The following is a 22,582-nucleotide window of genomic DNA, read 5'->3' on the forward strand; positions in this document are numbered from 1 at the left end:
ATTAATAGCACCCGGTTCATTTAATTTGCTTTTTGCAGTGATTTAATCACATGTGACAACATAATGAAAGAATAATATTGGCAAACATGCAGTGAGGTGTAAATTGCCAGGAAAAGTGAGTAGAGGCGATTTATACCACTTTTCACAGCGAACATTTTAGTCGGAAAAGATCACTTTTGTTGTAGTGAATTCAAAATTTTCTAATCCTAAAACAAAAATAATTTTAAAAAAATATTTTAACAATATTTTATTCAATTTTTAATTTTCATTTCATTTCATTTGATCTAAGTAACCAAATGAGGCCGACCATGGGAAGCATTGTTCGTTGTAGTCATTAATTAGCTATTGAGCTTCTTAACCATTAGCCCTGCAAGAATTATCAAGTCATCTTCAGACAATATATAGGTAAGAGCAGTGGGGTATTTCTACTAATTTTTGTACCATTTATCTTCCTTCCTTGTCTCTTATACTTTTAGATTAGGAGCCAACATTCAACCATTGAAAAGGTAATATTAAAGTAAATTTCACAAAAATGTTAAAAGAAAAATTCTTTAATAAAATATAAACGTCTCTTTATGTACATAAAATTATTACAGAAGAGCCAACATAAAATCTTATTAATTGTCCACTAACCTATTTAATACCAAAACTTGATTATTGACTCTATTAATTTGATACTAATATTTTCATAGTAAATGATAGGTCTTTGCATCTGGATACGGATCTGGATATTTAGGAATATCTAGATATGGATCCAAACTTTCAGATTCGTATAGAGATTTTTAAATATAGATGGATACCTGATAGGGTAAAATTGATTTCAACATAGATGGATGTTCGGTTTTAAATCAAGATATCTAGATTGTAACCGGTATCTGGTTTTAATTCCATTTTTTAAAACACTAGTTTTGTGTAGGTTTTTTTTTTTTTTTTTTTTTTTTTCAGTTTAAATTTTTGCAATCAATTTTAATTTTTTAAAGTTCAAATTAAATCTAAAATTCGAGTATCCAGTTCCCTCGTACCCAAAAAGGAAAAAAAAAATCCTTTTGTTCTAAAACTTATTTTTGTGTAGATTTTTTATTTTTTATTATTATTATTTTTTTAGCCTCTAGTTTTGTGCATTTGACTTTTGCTTTTGAAAGTTCGAAGTAAATCTATAACTCAAGTATACAGTGTCCCTTATACCCCAGAAGAAAAGAGGAAAAAAAAAAAAATCTAGAAACGGATAACTAGAAATCTAAAAAATAGATATCTAAAATCTAAAAAACATCTAAAGTGTAAAAGTGTAAAGATTAAAACCTACAAAAACTAACAGTGCATGTATCTAAAACTCTAAATCTGTACAATCCTTTTGTTTTGCTTTGCTTTTCTTTTCTTTTCTGTTCTCTTCTTTCTTTCTTTCTTTCTTTCCTTCTCCTTCTCCTCCTCCTCCTCCTCCTTCTTCTTCTCATTCTTCTTTATATTTTTCCAAGTTTCTATCTACCTATAAAAGGGCAATTCACATTCTCAGATTATGCAATATACAAAAGGGCAATTCAAATTACATAGACAACCAAAAAAGCTCAATACAAATTGCATAGGCAATTCATCAATCACTTTAACTAATTCTTGATTCCTCAAACAGAGCAAACAAAGATTACATGATCAGTGACAATCGCATCAAATCTATTTCCATGAAATGATGTGACATTTAGTTCTATTGAATTTAAATTTAGTATGCTGTAAAGAAAATCATTGCATGAATTCCAAAAATGACTAATTTTTGTTCTGATTCATGGCTAGGCTCCAATACTTGTACATCTTGTAGCTCCTTCCATAGTAGATCCTTCATTAGCAAACAGTTAAATCCTCAGTTGCTCGGTCACGTTTGTAGGGTAAACATATCTAATAGTGCATAGCTAATGCTATAACACACAAAACAAACAAAGACTGAAAGACGGGGCAAATTACTATAATAACCAAAGTTTGCAGCTAGTATTTTTAGTAATTAATTTTGTATCTGTTTTTAGAAATACCAAAACAAAAAATGCCAAAATTGACTCTCTAACTCCCCAAAAACCATTTATTGGTGGAAAGTGCTAACTACTATAAATATCAAATTTGGTGATCACTAAGATGCGGTTTGGATAGTGAGATCCACTACAATAAATAAAGGCTTATTGTAGCGAGTTCATATTCACCGTAATAGAAATCGTTGCTAATAGTACTTTATTGCAGTGCAAGCAAAGTCGTTGTAGTAAATTTGGTTTTTATTTCGATGTGAATAGTTTTCAAACTTATTGTGTTGATATGTTGATCTTTTTCAACAATTTTAGTGTATTTGCAGCTAAATTCATTTTCGGTGATGGAAATTTAGTTGCAAAAAGTGACTTATACTGTAGCGGTGTTTTCTTTCTAGTGACAGAGGGAAAACACCACAAATTTGACTTTTTATGGTGACTTTTTATTGCCGAAATAGAACCTATTGTGTAATGGATGGTAAATAACAACGAATTTTGTGGCTGTACAATTGTCACCGAAACTTATTGAGGCAATTTTAAAGCTTTTATGGTGGCACTTGGCAGCTGCTAACATATTTCATAGTTCTGCCCTTCTATTTCATTTTGCCCCATCCGAATAGTCTGTGTTTTGTCTCTATTGGTATCTCTCTTTGCCTCATGCTTATACTACCACCCTTTCCCACACTGTGTTTTATCTTTGTTGTCGCCATCGTCGCCTCCTTAAATCCCATTTTTTATTTTGAGAATTTGAATTCCCATGATTCTCGCCTTCTGTCCATCTCTCTTTGTAACAACTCGCACCTTTCTTTCTCTAAGGGACATGAGTTTTGTTCTACATGCCGAACCCCGGTAGCATTTTTTAAAGCAAGCCTAGTATTTTAAATGTCCTAGAAATATTTTAAATGAGATGTTTTCAGTGTTATTGGACCAAGTCTGATTCTAAGGAAGACAATTATAATATTTTTTTAGAGCTCCAAAATATTACAATTATTGAAAATCATTTTATCTAAATGATTTTAGTTATTTAAAATAGTATGAGATTTGAATTATGTTGAAAACTCTAATTAATTAAATGGTTTTATTCTCTTAAAGATATTTAGCAAACTCCACCATTTAATTAGTAATGAAAGATTATATTTTATAAGCTAAAGTTCAGTTAAATTATATTCTATCTTGATTCCTCTCAATATTTTAATCCTTACCATTAGATTGATTTGAAGACGCTAGATGAAGGGTTGGGATTAAATACCCAAGCCCTCCCCTTTTTTCCATCAGTAGCCGCCCCTCCCTTCCCTCTTTCTCTCTCCCCAGGTTCTTCAACCAGTGCTACCGGTTGCCGTTCCCTGGTCACTGCACCACCACTACCAAGCTCCGCCTATAGCGGTGACCTCCTCTAGCCACCATAGGCCCTTTCATTCTTTCATGGGTTTCCCTCCCTCTCATGGCCAAATTTGTTGCCATGGCGCCACCCACGACCTTCAGAGGCCACTACCTAGCTCCCAGCACCTCCCTAAGCCCCTCTATGCCCAAACATGGCCTCCCTTTAGCTCCCCCTCTATTTCCATGTCTTGAGGCCCATGACCTAACCCTTGAAACCCACGGCTCCATCGTGCTTAGCCATCCCAGCTACAATGAGATCACCATGAATCTATATTAGCCACCCATAGCCTAGCTCAACGCCCAAACAGCTCCCAAATGCCCAAAATAGCCACTGTAAGTGGCTAACCACCACCATATGCGATGTTAGCTACCACCTATGGACTACCCAATATGTCAGCCACCCTTCACACTCACGTTAAACTCACCAAAGCCTAGATCTAGTTGAGAAACCTTAGATTTGGCCTTTTGAAGTAGCCCTATTCCAAGGTCATGGCAATGATTGCTACCACTCAAGCTAGTGTCTTTCAACACCAGTGGCCGTGTCGGGCAGCGAGCAATGCACGGGTTAACCCCAACGATCATATAACTCTCTTTCCCTTTCCCTCATTTTTATGTGAGATTGGTTTGATTGTGAACTGTGTTGTGTTTATAGAGTCTGTTGTGTAGTAAAGTGTTGAGCTTAGTTGTGTAGTGTTATGGACTGTGATATGAAGTGTTGTTGTGAAGTATGTGCTGTACTGGTGGGATGGCATAGTATGGACTGGAGGGAGTACATGTGGAGTGTACTCCTTGTGGCAAAGTTGTGATGCACCAGATGGTGTAGTTGATGAGCTCAAAGCGTGTGGTGTAGTGTCAGAAACTGTGGAATAGTGTCCCAGAGTAGTTGCGATGTGACATTGCCATAATGATAGGTGTCACAATGTAGTTGTGTATGACAGTGAGTACATGTGAAGTCATGAAGTGGCGTAAGAGTGACCTAGTGGAAATGTGATGAAGTCATGGTCGTGATGAGTGAGGAGTTGACATAGAAGTGACGTAGCGGGATGTGAAGTGAGTGACATGGTCACTGTGTAGCTTGGAATTAGTCTCAAGCTACGTGATGCGACAGAGGTGTAGTTGTAAATAGAGCTATGTCATGTTAAGTGTTGGGATGTACTATGTTGTTGGATGTGTAGCATGAAGAGTCATGCTAGCTGGGTTTAAGTAGAAGTTGGTATCGAGTATGGGCTTGTTTACACAAGCGGACATTCAATGGATTATATGTTGATCTTAGGTGATAAGAGGTAGGGTACGTGCATTTGGTGAGACACATGTGCTGGATGAATTTACCATATGTAATGGGTAATCTATCCTAAGCATGGTTACACAATGTTTAAGCCTTAGAGTTGGCTTAAAGTTGTATGATATGCATGGATGAGAATGAAGATGAAGTATGGGCTAGAATGCCGAAAGAAAGTGATTTGTGCATTATCTAAAATTGGGATGCATGACTTAGTTGATCTGAGTCATGTATCAGAATGTGGTTAATAGTAAGGGTAAGACGAAGGTCTTAGTGTCTTAACCTAAGGTGAATCATGGAAGTTCACTTTAGTGGATGAGCACTCAAGGTAAAATTGAGTTTAAAAGAGGTAGTGACTGCAAGTAGATCTTGAAGATTTTAGCATAGTAAAGGACATGTAAGAGCCTAGGATAGAAGGAAAGTGTTTCCAAGTGAAGTGTAGTTCTATTTCTAGTTTAGTTGCTTATTTACTAGATAGAGAATGACGCTAAGGTTATGTATATGCATGTAGGTTGCCATCTAACACGTACGTGAATGGACTATATGAAATGAGTATAGTATGGAGTTCAGGTAAGTATTATATTCATACCCTTTTGGAGTTTTCTAAAAGGATATGAAAATGAAAATAAAATGTTTTTCCTTTATGATACTTTATGAAATGACACGAATGATGCTTTATGAAAGTATGCTAAGTATAACGTTTAAAGGTATATGTATGTAATGGCCCTTCTTGACAACTCCTTTATATGCACCCCAAAGTATTAAGTGTATGCATGTGAATGGATGACTATATGTAGTACGTATTGTATGTATTTTCATGAAATAAAATGTGAGGCTTGTGCTTTATGCTTTAAGCGATACTTTAAATGATGTGAATAAAGTGTTTTAAAATGTCCCTATGAACTTATGCTTTTTAAAGGATGCCATGAACTAATGTTTGAGTGATGCCTTAGAAGTTGATGTTTAAGCTCATGCTTTTAAATGATGTTTACAAATGAATGGACTAAAAGAATGAGGGAAAAGAAAAGGAACTGTTGGGATGGTGGTAAGCATGGACGGTAGTAGAGTACCGTCTACAATCTAAACTGTAGGGATAGTGGTAAACAGGGATGGTGGAATGTGATTCCAGCCTACAACACGAGCTGTAAGGATGGTGGTAAGCAGGGATAGTGTAAGTCTCGCCTGTGATTCCCACCTACAATGATTAATTGAATGAAAGTCTTAATGTATGAAAATATGTAACGGCCATATAAATGAACAAACAGGTACCGAATGAATGCCTAGCCAAAGAAAGTGATAAGAAAATGTATGTATACTCAAACCCTTTAAGAAATGAAGGCACAAGGAGTGGGGAAATGTTTTATGGAAGAAAATCCTTTTTAAGAAAAATCCCACCTCATAATGTTTTAAATAAACGTATGTCCTATGTATAGTATGTATGGAGTGATAAATACATGACTGAAAATTTATGTTGATATATTTTAACTATATGAAGTAATGCTTAAGAGTCATTGACTCATTTTAGTTTTTATGTGTACCCCTCCCATCGACAAGATGAGCAGAACCCATCAGGATAGACATGGCCCAAAGGGGATAAGCAGGAAGCCTAGGCATGATGTTTATATGAAAGACTTTTAATTATAAAGTTTAATGTTTTCCATTGTAACACTCTTTAAATTAAGAAGTACATTTTATTTTTAAACATGAGGTCTTCCGTATCCTGCGTAGGAAAGGAAAAAGGTCTAAAACATACAACAATTCTCGTATCTTTCTTAAAAATCATTTTCTAAAAGTCCTACCATGAGGACGGGTATTACACTTCCCTAAAAAAGTATTGTGCTCTACCTTGCAAACCATTGTTGTAGCATGCTGATGTGAACTCCAATCGACTCGATTTGAGACCCAACAACAATATTGGAAAACCAACCCAAGAAAGCCAAAATCAATTCTATGGATGGAGAATTGAGACCCGATGAGAACTTGTTTCAAGAACTTAGATTATATGAAAATCTAGACCTGTTGAAGTACTCGTCTTAAGAACCCAGATTACAAAGGAGGAATGTCACAAAGGTCGTCATTTACCTTTGATAAGTTCAGAAGTTCAATCAAGAACAAGAATAAACTCAATTCACCAATAAAAATTCAATATTGTCTTCCCTAATCAAATGAGGCTACAAGTGGTTTAAATAAATAATCTCCAAAAACCCTAAGTGAGCCACGGGTATTGTAGTGTAAACAATGTCGCGCTACAGTAACTTCTAAAACCCTAGTTCACATAAAATAATAATTTTTCAAATATGCCCTTGGCCAAAATACAAGACATTCCCAAAAACCCTAGTTCATTAGAAATAAGACATATGTGTGGGTTGACATCCTCAACCCCACTTATTCTAAACTAATGAAATAAGCTCTTTTAATGAAATAAATAAGTCCAATACCTTCAATAATAATAGGCCTAAGTCGTGTTTTCTGTAGCATATCATATGGATGAAAACTGGATCTCATTCTCTCAAGCCCATCTTGATTGTTGGGCTCTTGCTAAACACGTCTCAAGTGGATTTTGCACCTCCATCCATACATAGCTTCCTTGATCTTCCTAGCTCTTGATCTTGTAATTGCCCCATTTGAAACTTGTAAAGGATCTTTACGACTTGGTCCACCTTGGGGCCCATCATTCCCCCTCTCCTCAAAATGATTCGTCCTCGAATCTTCACTTGGATCAAAGGGAAAAATATTAGAAATATTGAAAGTCGTAGAAATATGGTACTTATCTAGAAGATCCACTTGATATGAATTATCATTAATTTTCTCAAGAATGGGAAAAGGTCTATCCAAGCTACTCCTATCATCAACAAGCAAAAACATCAATACTAACAGAGTAAGTGGATTAAAACCATATACAATTTCAAGATGAGAATAAAAAATAGTAGTATGCATGGTCCTATTATATGCAAACTCTAACAAGGGCAAACGATACTCCCGCAAACGTTCATGCAATAAGTAAATGAAAGAAAAATGATATTCCCACAAACGTTCTTGAAACACATTCAAAATCTTCCTTACACCAAGATGACCACTTTAATTATATGTGACCTCAATGAATGGTAAACCGTACTCCCAAAAGTGTTCATGCAATACGCCTAAACTCTTCTTTACACCAAAGGGACCACTCCAACTATATGCAAACTCAATGAATGGGAAACAATACTCCCACCAATGTTCATGCAATATGCCTAAAATATTCTTTATACCAAAGTGACCACTTCAACTATATGCAAACTTAATGAATGGCAAGTAGTACTTCCACCAATGGTCATGCAACACGTCTAAAGTCCTTTTTATATTAAAATATCCCAACAGACTACATCCATGTACAAACAACTCACGCATAAGATTAGTAGGCACACAAAGTCTTTTCTCTCTAAACAAGTACCAATCTAGTCTATATAAATGAGAAAACGATGCTTTCTCACGTACTCCATACAAACTAGCCAAGCCATCATCATTAACAAACATGTTTTTATCATATTCAAGTCTCAATAACTTTGCATCCAAAATGAAGACAAGGACATACCTTCTTGATAATGCATCAAACACAAGATTTTCCTTACCATGTGTGTATTTGATTTCATGAGGAAAAGTCTCAACACATTCGTCCCACTTAGATTGCATTCTAGTCAAGAACTTACCTTGTCCCTTCAAGTATATCAAGGACTCATGTTCTTGAAAGAGAGGTCAGTTAGTAATTGTCGCACCCGGTATAAAATCAATGTAATGCTCTATCTTTCTAATAGGTGGAAATCCACTAAACACACTAGTAGGAATCATGATCTTATATCCCTGCAACAAAGAAACAACAATACTAGGCAAAGGTACGTCAAATTTGTTAGTATTAAAATTTGCCTTAGTATAAAAACTCAATTCTCTCTCATTTTTCTTTTTACACTCTTTTTTTCTTTCACTCTTTTTTTTCAATATTTTTTTTTAACTCTCAGCCTCACAATTGTTTTCCAACTCACACTCTCTTTTCCTTGAGGTTTCATTATTTCTTTCTTCCTCAATCTCACTCTCATTGTTTCTTTTTCGCTCAACCTCACTTTTATTCTCTCTTTTTTTATCAATCTCACTTTCTCTCTTTGTTTTTTGATCAACCTCACTTTTCAACTTCAGTTGGTCCTAATGGACCTGTGTTGAAGTTAAAGGAGCAAGTTTGATTCTTTTTTCCATCATTTTCAAAATTGTACATGTTTCTAAACCCATCATAGATCACTCTCCTATTACACTGCCACAACCTCCCTAACAAAATATGGCCAGCATGCATAGGTACAACATCACAAAGCACCCCATCCTTGTACTTTCCAATTGAAAAAGATACTAAAACTTGCTTATTTACCCTAACCTCCCCACAATCATTCAACTATTTCAACTTGTTTAGTCTAGGGTATTTCAAGGTAGGTAAATTCAATTTCTCAACTAAATTAGTGCTAGCAACATTAGTACAACTTCTCCCATCAATGATCATACTAAATACCTTATTGTTAATGTGGCATCTAGAATGAAAAATATTCTCTCTTTGTTGCTCTATATTATCCATCTTAAATTCTGTATTGGGAGCATGCCTAACAATAAAAGACTCATCATACTCTTCATTCTTATCGTACCTATTCTCAATATTAGGCTCATGTCTCCTCCTATTTCTCCCACTTTGCAAATTTCTAGTCAATACATCTTGTTGATCTATCTTATCCATCACTTCCCCTAACTTCAAATTTAACCTTTCAAACTTTTGTTGCATAGACTGCAACACAAAGAATGAATTGTTTGCCATCCCCTTCAGTGTTGAGTCACTATTATGAGACATAGTACATGCTGCACAAAAAAGAATGTTAGTGACAAAAAGATCTCACACGCTCCCTTACGTGTTTACACTCAAATAATGGCACTCCACTCGTGTATCACTCTTAATTGGCTTTTTCCCGATAATGATCTCACACTATCTTGTCTTTTATCTCAAGAGTTTCCCCCACTCAAGTTCTTTAAGAACTAATTGAATTCAATCAAGACAATACAACCTTATTTTGTTCCAATTAGTAATTAGGTCCTAGAAACAAGAAAAAGAGAAACATGGAAGGAATAAAATGACAAGGGAATCAAGGAAATTATTAGAATGGAAGGGTAACTATAAGACAAGATACCAACTAGAAAGATGTATTCAGCCCTTTTAAAGATAAGGCTCAATCAATACCAAATCACTCAATTTCATATGATAAAATATTTCAAACAACTATACCCAAAATCATTTTTTTTCTCATTTTTTTTTAAATTTTTTTTTCGTCTTTTTTTTTTGAAATTTTCTTTTCCTTTCTTTTCTTTTCTTTTCTTTTCCTTTCTTTTCTTTTATTTTCTTTTATTTTATTTTCTTTTTTCTTTTCTTTTCCTTTCTTTTGTTTTCTTTTCTTTTCCTTTCTCTTCTTTTCTCTTCCTTTCTCTTCTTTTCTCAACAATTCAACCACAATCAGAAATATTCAATTGTGATAATCAAACAATTGAATTCAAGCACATACAAATTGACAAGAAAATAGAAGGGAATCAATGAAACCCTAGAAATTTCAAACCCTAGATGGTGAAAATTTTGGCAGCCCTAGAAAAAACGAATTTTATAATCTTTTTTTTTCTTTTTTTGGCAACCCTAGAACATTGAAGTGCTAGAATTAACAATACAATAAATAAAAGATAGAATTAGGATTGATTGGAAACCTATCTTTGAATACCAAATGATGTGAACTTCAATCGACTCGCTTTGAGACCCAACAACAATATTGAAAAACCAACCCAAGAAAGCCAAAATCAATTCTATTGATGGAGAATCGAGTCCCGATGAGAACTTGTTTCAAGAACCTAGATTATAAGAAAATCTAGACCCGTTGAAGAACCCATCTCAAGAACCCAGATTACAAAGGAGGAACGCCACAAAGGTTGTGATTTACATTGTAAAGGCAAAAAAGTTGGCTAGGATTAGATGAGTAAATGATAAGGCTTATCTTATCATATTATTTATTATTGTTGGATGAATGTAAAAATAATTATTGATTTATATTTAAACAATGCTGAGTCTATCTAGAAGTCTTAGGAGTCGTTTAGATAAGTCCCTGAAGTCAAAATCGAGTTCTGATAGCATTGCACTTATCCAGAAGAAATCTAAACAGAGTTTAGTCTATATCAGAAGAAGTTATCACGAAATGTTAGCAGTCCGTCGGGACGCGTTTTCGCGCATGTTGCTAAACGTCAGCAGAGTCCTACTGCAACTAGAACTCTTTTCAGACCTTCTATTAAAAGGTATTCGGTTTTGTATCTCTTCAAGGACTTCAAGCCACGAATTTTACAGAGGAGATTCTGTGTGTTTATGAGAGAAAATTCACTTGAGAATTTTCATGGGATTTTTCATATCTTCTTGAGTGTTTTCGTGCTTTGAGTGCGAAGCAACATCGATTGGGTTTCAGCCTTTGGAGTTCCAGAAGGGAGGTCAACATTTGAAGATCGCCAGAGGTTCTGGCTGCTACTGTGGTAGAAGACAAACGGGTCGTTTGTCTAGGCAAGTAAGAGAGTCGAATTGCAAAGATTTTGTAATTGATTATTACTTGTAATTGTTCTTCAAATAATAAGATTGACTTTCCTGAGTTTGGCTACCCCGTAGGGTTTTACCTTTAAAGAGTTCTTTAAAGGGTTTCCCTTCGTAACCAATCATTGTGTCTTACAAGTTTGATTATTTATTTTAAAGTATTTGATTTATTTTATAATCTTGATAATTGAGATCTAACTTATTTGTTCAAGGAAATTGGTAGACAATTTCGTGGTTTTACAGGGGTACATTGTACATTTAATAAGCTCAAAAGTTCAATCAAGAACTCAACTCACCAATAAAAATTCAATATTGTCTTCCCTAATCAAATGAGGCTACAAGTGGTTTAAATAAACAATCTCCAAAAATCCTAAGTGAGTCGCGGGTATTGTAGCATGAACAGTGCCGTACTACAGTAACTTCTAAAATCGTAGTTCATATAAAATAATAACTTTTTAAATATGCCATTGGCCAAAATACAAGGCCTTCCCAAAAACTCTAGTTCATTAGAAATAAGACATATGTGCGGGCTGACATTCTCAAGCGCACTTATTCTAAACTAATAAAATAAGCTCTTTTAATGAAATAAATAAGTCCAAGGTCTTCAATAACAATAGGCTCAAGTCGTGTTTTCTGTATTGCATCACATGGATGAAAACTAGATGTCCTTCTCTCAAGCCCATCTTGAATGTTGGGCTCTTGCTAAACACGTCTCAAGTGGATTTTGCACCTCCATCCATGCATAGCTTCCTTGATCTTCCTAGCTCTTGATCTTGTAATTACCCCATCTGAAACTTGCAAAGGATCTTTACGACTTGGTCCACCTTGGGGCCCATCACATGCTTTCTATTTGAAGAACCACCCTTTTCAAATCTTCCCTATTGCAATTCTTGATCACTTCCTCCAAAAATCTCATGTTCAAATTCACATTGTCAAATCTACATTCCATTTCCTTACATTACTATTAGCACGGAGCCATGATCCAAACTTATCTTTGTTGCCAATTCTTAGGGATGTTCGGTTGCTAGTACTACTACAACCCTGTTTCATCTATACTATTCTCCAACACTCAAAACACAATCTGGGGAGTTTTTCATATATCGATGGCACCCATATCCTAATCCCTACCAGATTAACTGTTCCACCTCTCGAAATTTTCTTCCTCAAATCAATCTCTATTTTGACTTTTAAAAATTTCACCATAAATTCCATCTTCCCGAACCTCCACTTCCTTAACATTGCCAAAATTTGCTCCAATATGTTGCCTAGTTTCTAGAGTCGTGCACGCTAGTGGCAGATTGTAAGGTTGGATTCAAAACATCTCATAATCAAAACTCATCTTCTGGGGTGGTGCAAATCCATCAAATGACTTAAGAATGAACAAAAGATTATCGACCACCCACGATCTCCCTTCTAGTGCTTTTCATTTGTCATCTTGTTTGTCCAAAATTATTACAAAAAAGTTTGGGCTTATATCTTGGAATGAGAGTGACTTGCCCACTTTCTAGATTCTTGCCATTGTTGATCATACAACATCTTAGCTAATTAGTTGATCGGAACACAATTTTCCCAAAGGCACCTTTCCCCTTCTTTGATGCCACCACTAGCTTTTTTGCATCAAGTTCGATCAGTGTATTTTCTGTAAGACTTTTATTGAAACTATATGTCACACACACCCATGTCCTAATGGATTTAAACTAGTTCAAATTTTATCTCTCAAATTAAATATTATCACTTAATGAGTCACAGCGGGACAATAATACCTCTATATCTAGTCATTGTGGGACAGGAATGCCTCTAAATTTTATAATGGCCAGAAGTCTATAAATAGCACTAATGGGTTAAAAGGTTCTCACATATAATATAATTGTGCCTTTAACAGTAGGAGACACTTGGAGATAAAGTTGTTAGGATAATCCTTCTGTCATTGTTAGGTCAGACTCTTTGTCAAACTGAGATGGAGGATTGTACATATTCTAACTGTTATTATTTATTACTGTGGATCATAGAAAATCAAAGATTCTTATACTTAATGTTTCATGTTAAAATATTGAACATGTGGTATCAGAGCGACAGGTGACAGATATTTTATAATCTCAATAAAATATACAGTAAATAAACGTTTATTTGATTTTATATGTGCCTCTATGTGTCACTCTCAATTTTTATCATGTTGTGGTTGAATGAAAGCACTTTCTGTCCTTTCAATCTCATAAATAAATTTATGATGATGTTTGAGAATTTCAAGTGACTGATTTTGGTTCTCAAATGATATTCATGCCTTTGTTTCAATTTTTTGCTTGAGTTTTAGTTTCCTCTCCTTTTGTTTGTACTGTGTCATTGCTGGGTTGTAGAGAGAGTTGAGGTAGGGGTCACCATATAGGTCAGCAATGGGCAGCATGGAGGTGGTCAAAGTGCCCTTATTAGTACTCCGAGATGGAAGAATGCCGCCACCGCCATAGAGACCGTCTCGATTTTGTGGCTCTATCTATTTCCAAGTTGAGATTTTGGAAAATAAAACTATGAGGTACAGTGTTTGGCACCATGAGGAGGCTGACAACGTCCTCACCAATGCCTCTCTGACAATGATGCAAGCAGCTTTAAAGCAGTGGCCGTAGTAGTGATTTTGGTACACTAACAGAGAGAGGATGTGGACAACAATAGTGGGGATGCCATGCCGAGCTCTCCTTGCTGGTGACGCTCGTAGCTATGCCAGATTAGTGGTTGGAAAACCAACAGGTGTGGTGGCTGCCTGAAGGAAGAAGAAAGGTGAAACGTGTACGGTTTTTTTTCAACCCGTTAAGGGTCGTGGGCCAATTGTGGGCCATTTAGTTTTAGTCCAATCCAAGAAAATAAAAGGGGAATCATGTATACTAGCCAGCATAGTGGGCTAGAAAATTGGCCCAGCCCAATGACATAAACAATAAAATAAAAAGTGGCTGAATGGGTTGTGGGCCAGGATAGTGGGCCACACCTATGGTCTAGCCCATTTTAAAACCCAAAAAAAGAAAGGAGAAAATAATTCTTTTTGTCTTCTCTCTCAAAGCATGTGCTTTATCATTTAATAAATGTATGAATTATTTAAAGTTGAATCATGGCTATTAATTATAACATTCTTAATTATCTTTTCTTATGAATATTATTCTATGGTAGGCCATATAAATATATGAATTATTTGTACTTAAAAATTATGTTCTTAATTATTTCCAATGAATTTTATTATATGGTAGGCCACATAAATATATGAGTTATTTGGACTTGAATTATTGCTTTTAGTTATAAAATTCTCAATTATTATCTTTTTTCTTTTCTGATTTTATTATATGTCTGGCCATACATATATATATATATATTTGCCATGCCGACCTCTCCTTACCGGTGACGCCCACAACTATGTCAGATCAGTGGTTGGAAAACTAACAAGTGAGGCGGCTGCTTGAGGGAAGAAGAAAGGTGAAACAGGTATAGTTTTGTTCAACCCGTTAAGGGTCGTGGGCCAGTTGTGGGCCATTTGGTTTCAGCCCAATCCAAGAAAATAAAAGGAGAATCATGTATACTGGCCAGCATAGTGGGCCAGAAAACTGGCCCAGCCCAATGACGGAAACAAGAAAATAAAAAGTGGTTGAATGGGTTGCGGTCCAGCATAGTGGGCCACATCTATGGTCCAGCCCATTTTAAAACCAAAAAAAAAAAAAAGAATTCTTTTTGTCTTCTCTGTCAAGGCATGTGCTTTATCATTTAATAAATGTATGAATTATTTAAAGTTGAATCATGGCTATTAATTATAACATTCTTAATTATCTTTTCTTATGAATTTTATTCTATGGTAGGTGTTGCCCAGATGACTAACACAAGAGGGGGGGTGAATTGAGTTGTATTAAAAAAAATAACAATTATAAATCAAATATATAATATAAAATATAAACAAAATATGAAATAACAATAAATATAAAGAGTAAGGGTAAGAGAGAAGCAAACTCAGTATGTTAACGAGGTTCGGCCCCACTGCCTACGTCCTCGCCTCAAGCTACCCCTTGAGGATTCCCAAATTCACTATTCAACCTCCTTCAGGTGGAGATAGAAACCTATTACACCTTTGAACAACACCGCTACAAAGGATCCGTGTAGAACACTGATGGCTTGCAAAATTTCATATTGCAGATTTTACAAATAAGATTGTATATCTTGTATATCATATTGCAGATCCGTGTATATCTTGTATTTCTTTTGACTAAATAAGATTTTGAGAGATATAGTTTGTCTTATTCTTTATGCTATCTCTATAAAATCAGTCCTGAAGTTCATCCAATCCGCATCAAGTTTTCATCTCATCTCTATAACTCATCTGCATTCCTTCAGCATTCTCGTTTTAAGCCTTCTATTCTTTTCTCAATGGCTCATTCTTCTAACATTTCTCTAGATCCATCCATGAGGCATTCTGCATCTCAACCTCCTATTCTTTCTGCAGCTACCATTGGTGCATTGTTGCAGCAAGAAAATAATAATCTGACTAATAAGTCAGATTCTGATGCTATTTATGACTTGGTGAGTCTTGAGACTCGCTACTCTTCCTCTATTGTGGCTTTTTCTCAGTGACTACAAGGCAAAAATCACGAAGTTGAAAAGCTCAAAGAACAAATTGTTGTACTTCAACAAATTGTTCAAGAGTCTCACACAAGGGAAGGAATCATTCGGCAGAAGAATAAACAGTTGAAATCTTTATTAGATTCTTCATTCCGCTTGCCGGTTCCCATGAATAAGAATGACATGATATTGTATGAAGAGAATGAGCGTCTCAAACATGAGGCTAAGAATCTCAAATTTATGTAAAAGTATTAAAAAAAATCTATCTCTATTTTTATTGATTCTGGTCTATCTTTTAAGAGATATTCATAGCATGCATCATACCTATTTCTCTTCTGATCATACATAATCTATCTTCTGGTAAAGGTTTTGTGAAAATATTTGCTAACTGATCGTGTGTGTTTGTGAACTCTAACATTATATCACCTTTTTGCACATGATCTCGAAGAAAATGATACCTTATTTCAATATGCTTAGTTCTAGAATGTTGTATTGGGTTCTTTGAAAGATTTATAGCACTTGTATTATCACATTTGATTGGAATGTGATTATACATGAGTTTAAAATCTTCAAGTTGTTGCTTCATGTAGAGAACTTACAACAACCACCCGCAGCAACATATTCTGCCTCAGCAGTAGATAGTGCAACAGAATTTTGTTTTTTACTAAACCAGGAAACTAATGCATGACCTAAGAAATGGCATGCTCCACTAGTGCTTTTTCGATCTATTTTACAGCCAGCATAATCTGCATCTGTGTAGCTGATTAGATCGAAAGATGTGTGCTTAGGGTACCATAACCCTAGGTTAATTGTACCACTAAGATATCTAAGAATGCGCTTAACTGCAATTAAATGTGATTCTTTTGGAGATGATTGAAAACGTGCACATAAGCACACACTAAACATAATATCTGGTCTACTGGCTGTTAAATATAATAAGCTACCAATCATACCTCGATATATCTTCGAGTCAACTGGCTTACCGGATTCATCTTTATCAAGTTTAGTTGATGGGCTCATTGGTGTTCCAATTTCCTTAGCATTTTCCATCCCAAACTTCTTCAGTAATTCCTTAATATATTTTGATTGATTGATGAATGTCCCACTTTTTGCTTGCTTAATTTGCAATCTGAGAAAGAATGTAAGTTCACCCATCATGCTCATCTCAAATTCTTCCTGCATAGTCTTAGCAAAAACTTGACACATATTTTCATTAGTAGCACCGAATATTATATCATCAACATAAATCTGAATCAAAAGAATATCATCATTTTCATATTTAATGAAAAGAGTTGTGTCGATTTTTCCTCTTGAAAAACCTTTTTCAATCAAGAAACCACTGAGTCTCTCGTACCAAGCTCTAGGAGCTTGTTTAAGTCCATATAGTGCTTTTGTGAGTTTGAAAACATGATTTGGGGAAATATGATTTTCAAAACCTGGAGGTTGCTCAACATATACCTCTTCATTTATAAAACCATTTAAGAAAGCACTTTTAACATCCATTTGAAAAAGTTTGAAATCTTTATAACAAGCATATGCAAGTAGCATTCGAATAGCTTCTAATCTTGCGACAGGTGCATATGTCTCATCATAATCGATTCCTTCTTCTTGATTAAAACCTTGGGCTACAAGTCGAGCCTTATTTCTAGTAATGACTCCAGACTCATCTTTCTTGTTTCTAAAAACCCATTTTGTTCCAATAATAGTATAATTTTTGGGTCTAGGAACAAGTGTCCAAACATCATTTCTTTCAAATTGATTCAACTCTTCTTGCATAGCTAGAATCCAAGATTCATCAAGAAGTGCGTCATCAATATTTTTGGGTTCAATTTGAGATAGAAAAGCAGTATGATTACAAATATTTCTAAGAGATGATCGAGTACTTACACCTTGTGAAGGTTCTCCCAAAATTTGTTCCACTGGATGATCTTTCACAAATTTCCACTGTTTGGTTGCATCTTGTATTAAATTTTGATGATCTTTCCTGATGGCTCCATGTTGAACTTCCTCTATTACTTTCTCTTTGTTGAGATTAAGACTTTCTGTGTTATTTATACCTTCTGTTTCTTCATCAATAGATTTCTTGGAGAGTGGAGAATTAGATTCATCAAATACTACATGCATAGATTCTTGTACAGTTAAAGTCTTTTTGTTGAATACTCTATAAGCTTTACTATTAATAGAATACCCGAGAAAAATACCTTCATCAGATTTTGCATCAAACTTGCCTAAATTATCTCTGTCATTCAAAATAAAACATTTGCATCCAAATACATGAAAGTAACCAATGTTGGGCTTTTTCTCATTCCAAAGCTCATAGGGGGTTTTATCTAATTTAGACCTTAACATAACTCTATTTATAACATAACATGCAGTACTTACCGCTTCGGCCCAAAAATAACTAGGCAAGTTGTTCTCATTGAGCATTGTTCTTGCCATCTCTTGAAGAGATCTATTTTTCCTCTCTACTACCCCATTTTGTTGAGGAGTTCGAGGAGCAGAAAAATTATGAATAAAACCGTTTTCATCACAAAATGTTTCAATATTTTTATTAACAAACTCTTTTCCCCTATCACTTCGGATACTTGAAATAGTATAGCCCTTTTCATTTTGAATTCTCTTGCATAACTTGGTAAAGGCATTATGTGCCTCATCTTTATGAGCAAGAAAGATGACCCAAGTATATATAGAGAAATCATCAACAATAACAAATGCATAATATTTTCCTCCTAGACTTGCAACTCTATTTGGTCCAAAAAGATCCATGTGTATCAGTTGCAATGGTCTAGTAGTGGAAATATGTTTCTTAGTTTTAAAAGAAGTTTTTGTTTGTTTACCAAATTGACATGCATCACAAATTTTGTCTTTAAGAAAATATGTTTTTGGTAAACCTCTCACAAGATCATTTTTTGAAAGTTTGGAAATAAGTTCTATGTTGGTATGACCTAATCTTCTATGCCATAACCAACTAGTTTCATTTTGAGCTGACAAGCAAATAGCATCTTGTGAGGTAATTTCTTCAAAATCAATTGTATAAACATTATTGTTTCTAAAAGCAATAAAACAAATATTACAATCATGATCATTCAAAATAATGCATTTATCCATTTTAAAAGTAACTGTAAATCCTTTATCACATAATTGACTTATGCTCAAAAGATTATGTTTTAAACCTTCAACAAGTAGAACATCTTCAATTATGAGAGAAGATTCATTACCAATTTTACCTATTCCCACGATCTTCCCTTTCGAGTTGTCTCCAAATGTCACGTGTCCTTCTTCTTTAGATCTAAGATCAAAGAACTTAGTCTTGTCTCCCGTCATGTGTCTTGAACATCCACTATCTAAAAACCACTTATTTTTGCTTGTGGATGACTTCATGCATACCTATAAAAACAATTAAAATGATTTTTCTTGGTACCCAAGTTCTTTGGGTCCTTTATTTATTAGTATTAGAAGAAACAAGATTTTTAGGTACCCATATGGCCCTAATAGTCATTGTATGATTTCTTCTAATAGGACAAGTATGATAATTATGACCATTTCTATTACAAAAATTACAAATAGCATGTGACATATATGAAAAACTTGAATGATTATAATAATATCCTTTTTTGACAAAATTATTTTTATGAAAAGAATTTTGAATATTAGTCTTTGAGGTAGAATGATTATCAAAGAAATTTTTATAAGGTTTGTATTTTTGTTTTGGCATATATCCCAAACCTGCCTTGTCAAAAACACATCTTTGACTACCAAGAAGTTTTTCAAAATTTCTTTTTCCATTCGTAAAGTTTTCAACAATATTTTCTAAATCGGTTTTCTTCTTATTTAATTCAAGATTTTCATCTTTCAAAATGATACTTTCTTTTCTTAAAATTTCAATTTCGTTTGTTAAAGAAGAATTTTTCTTTTTCAAAGCAGTATACTTGATACCCAATTTTTCAAATTCCTCATAAATCTCTTCTAAAACATTTTGCAATTCTTCATATGAAGGATTTTCAATATTATCAAGATTTGTTACCTCAATGTCATCTTTAGCCATAAGACAAAGATTTGCTGATTCTTCATTGCTTGCTTCACTATTTGAGCTACTTGAATCATCATCCCATGTAGCTTTCATTGCTTTCTTGCCCTTGTTTCGATCTTTCTTTAGCAGAGGACAATCTGGCTTGATATGACCAGGTTTATTGCATTTATAACAAATTAAAGTGTCGTTTTTACCTGAATCTTTCTTGGAAAACTTTTTGAAAGATTTCCTCGGAGGAGTTCTATTTTTCTTCAAGAACCTCTGAATTCTTCTTGTTATCATCGCAACTTCTTCATCTTTATCGTCATTTTCCTCATCTTCATCACTTTCACTTTCATGAGGAACAGCTTTAAGTGCTAAGCTCTTCTTTGGCTTTCCTTCTTCTTCTCCTCTTTTCAATGTGTACTCATGGGTGATAAGTGACCCGATGAGTTCATTGACTTCAAGCTTCTTGAGGTCTCTAGCTTCAAGAATCGCTGTAACTTTTGATTCCCAACGTTTTGGTAAAGAGTTGAGAATTTTTCTTACTATCTCCACCTTGGAATAAACTTTGCCAAGAGCTGTCAAGCTGTTTATGATATTAGTAAAACGAGTGTGCATACTAGAAATAGATTCATCATCATTCATCTTAAACATTTCATATTCATGAGTAAGAATATAAATTTTTGATTCTTTGACTTGCGAAATTCCTTCATAAGTTACTTCCAAGTTATCCCAAATTTCCTTTGCCGTAGCGCAATTTATTATTCTATTAAACTCATTTCCATTAAGAGCATTATATAATAAATTCATAGCAGTTAAATTTAAAGTATAAAGTCTATCGTCTTCACGATCAAACTCTTCTTCTTCCTTTTTGACCTTTACTCTACCAACCACTTTTGTTGGAATATAAGGTCCATTTACAATACATTTCCATATTTCTCTACCTTGAGCTTGAAGAAATATTCTCATTCTAACTTTCCAGAATGAGTAATTATCTCCACAAAAGAGTGGAGGCCGACTACTAGATTGACCTTCACCAAATGAAGCTGCAATGTTAGCCATAAGATCTTAACTCAAAAGATAGTTAATCTTATAATAGAGCTCTTAGCTCTGATACCAATTGTTGCCCAGATGACTAACACAAGAGGGGGGGTGAATTGAGTTGTATTAAAAAAAATAACAATTATAAATCAAATATATAATATAAAATATAAACAAAATATGAAATAACAATAAATATAAAGAGTAAGGGTAAGAGAGAAGCAAACTCAGTATGTTAACGAGGTTCGGCCCCACTGCCTACGTCCTTGCCTCAAGCTATCCCTTGAGGATTCCCAAATTCACTATTCAACCTCCTTCAGGTGGAGATAGAAACCTATTACACCTTTGAACAACACCGCTACAAAGGATCCGTGTAGAACACTGATGGCTTGCAAAATTTCATATTGCAGATTTTACAAGTTCGCTCGAGCGGAGGCTTTTGGCCGCTCGAGCAAATTCAGGCAGATTCAAACGCTCGACTGCCGCTCGACAGGGAGCTCGAGCGGGTTGCTGAAAAACGAAGATCGCTCGAGCGGAGACATTTGCCGCTCGAGCGAATTCAGGCAGAGTCGAACGCTCGATGTGCGCTCGATAGGATGCTCGAGCGAAATCAGGCAGAGTCGAACGCTCGACGCGCGCTCGACACCCCGCTCGAGCGAACATCGTATTTTGACAGATTTTAGGTTTTCCGCCGTGGGACCATATAAAAGGCCATTCTTCACTCTAGAGCCGCGAGTTTTGACTGGAGAACACTCTTTGGGAGAGAAAAACATAGCTAGAGGGATTCAAATCATTTGTTTTGGAGACGGAATTCCAATTTATTGCACATACGTTGGATTCATACACGAGCACGGACGGGAGAAAGGCGTTGAATCGTTCCCTTGAGCTTTTGACGACCAGTTGAGGCTGCAAGGAGGATTTTTCAGTGTTTATTTTCTTCTTCCCATCTTCTCAGAACAATTATGGTGAATTCGTTTATGTTGAATTCAATTTCTAGCATGAGCTAAATTTTCTTTATTCTAGGAAAACGATGTAACCTATTTCCGAACTATGCTTGTTTGTCCATGTTAATTTAATGCAATTCTCTCTTTGTTTATCTGATTTATTCTGAGTTTAATGCTTCTAATTAACTGGCCATTGATTAGATGATTATTAATCTTGTGATTTGCTATCGAAAGAGGGAATCATAGGGTAGATCTTGGATATTTCAGCATAGGTAAGTATAGAGATCGAAAGACTTGTATGAACCTGTGTAGTAATTAAATCATTGGTCTTATTGCGTTCTTGATTATTGAATTTGCATACTCTTGTGTGAATTGATAAACTAGAATCACTTCCAATTGACTATCGAAAGAGGCTTTTGGATGAATTAGAGATTTGCTAATAAATAAAAGAGAATTAAATTAAGTTAGCTGGATGAGAAAAGCATAGTGAAGAATTATGGTGAAATCGATTTCCTAGAAGTTTTCTTCCCCATTGAATTTGATCTTTGAAAGTCAGTTTTATATTCTAGCTTAGTTCTCTTTGAGTTGATCTAGTTTTATTTGCTACTACAAAAACCTTAGCGATTCCTCTAGATAAAATTGAGATTAGCATAATTTTGGTATTTGGCAAGAGTAAGGTACCAATCCCTGAGGACGATACTCTTCTTATTACTTTACTATAAA

Source organism: Carya illinoinensis, chromosome 1, assembly GCF_018687715.1.
Source record: "Carya illinoinensis cultivar Pawnee chromosome 1, C.illinoinensisPawnee_v1, whole genome shotgun sequence".
Lineage (NCBI taxonomy): Eukaryota > Viridiplantae > Streptophyta > Magnoliopsida > Fagales > Juglandaceae > Carya > Carya illinoinensis.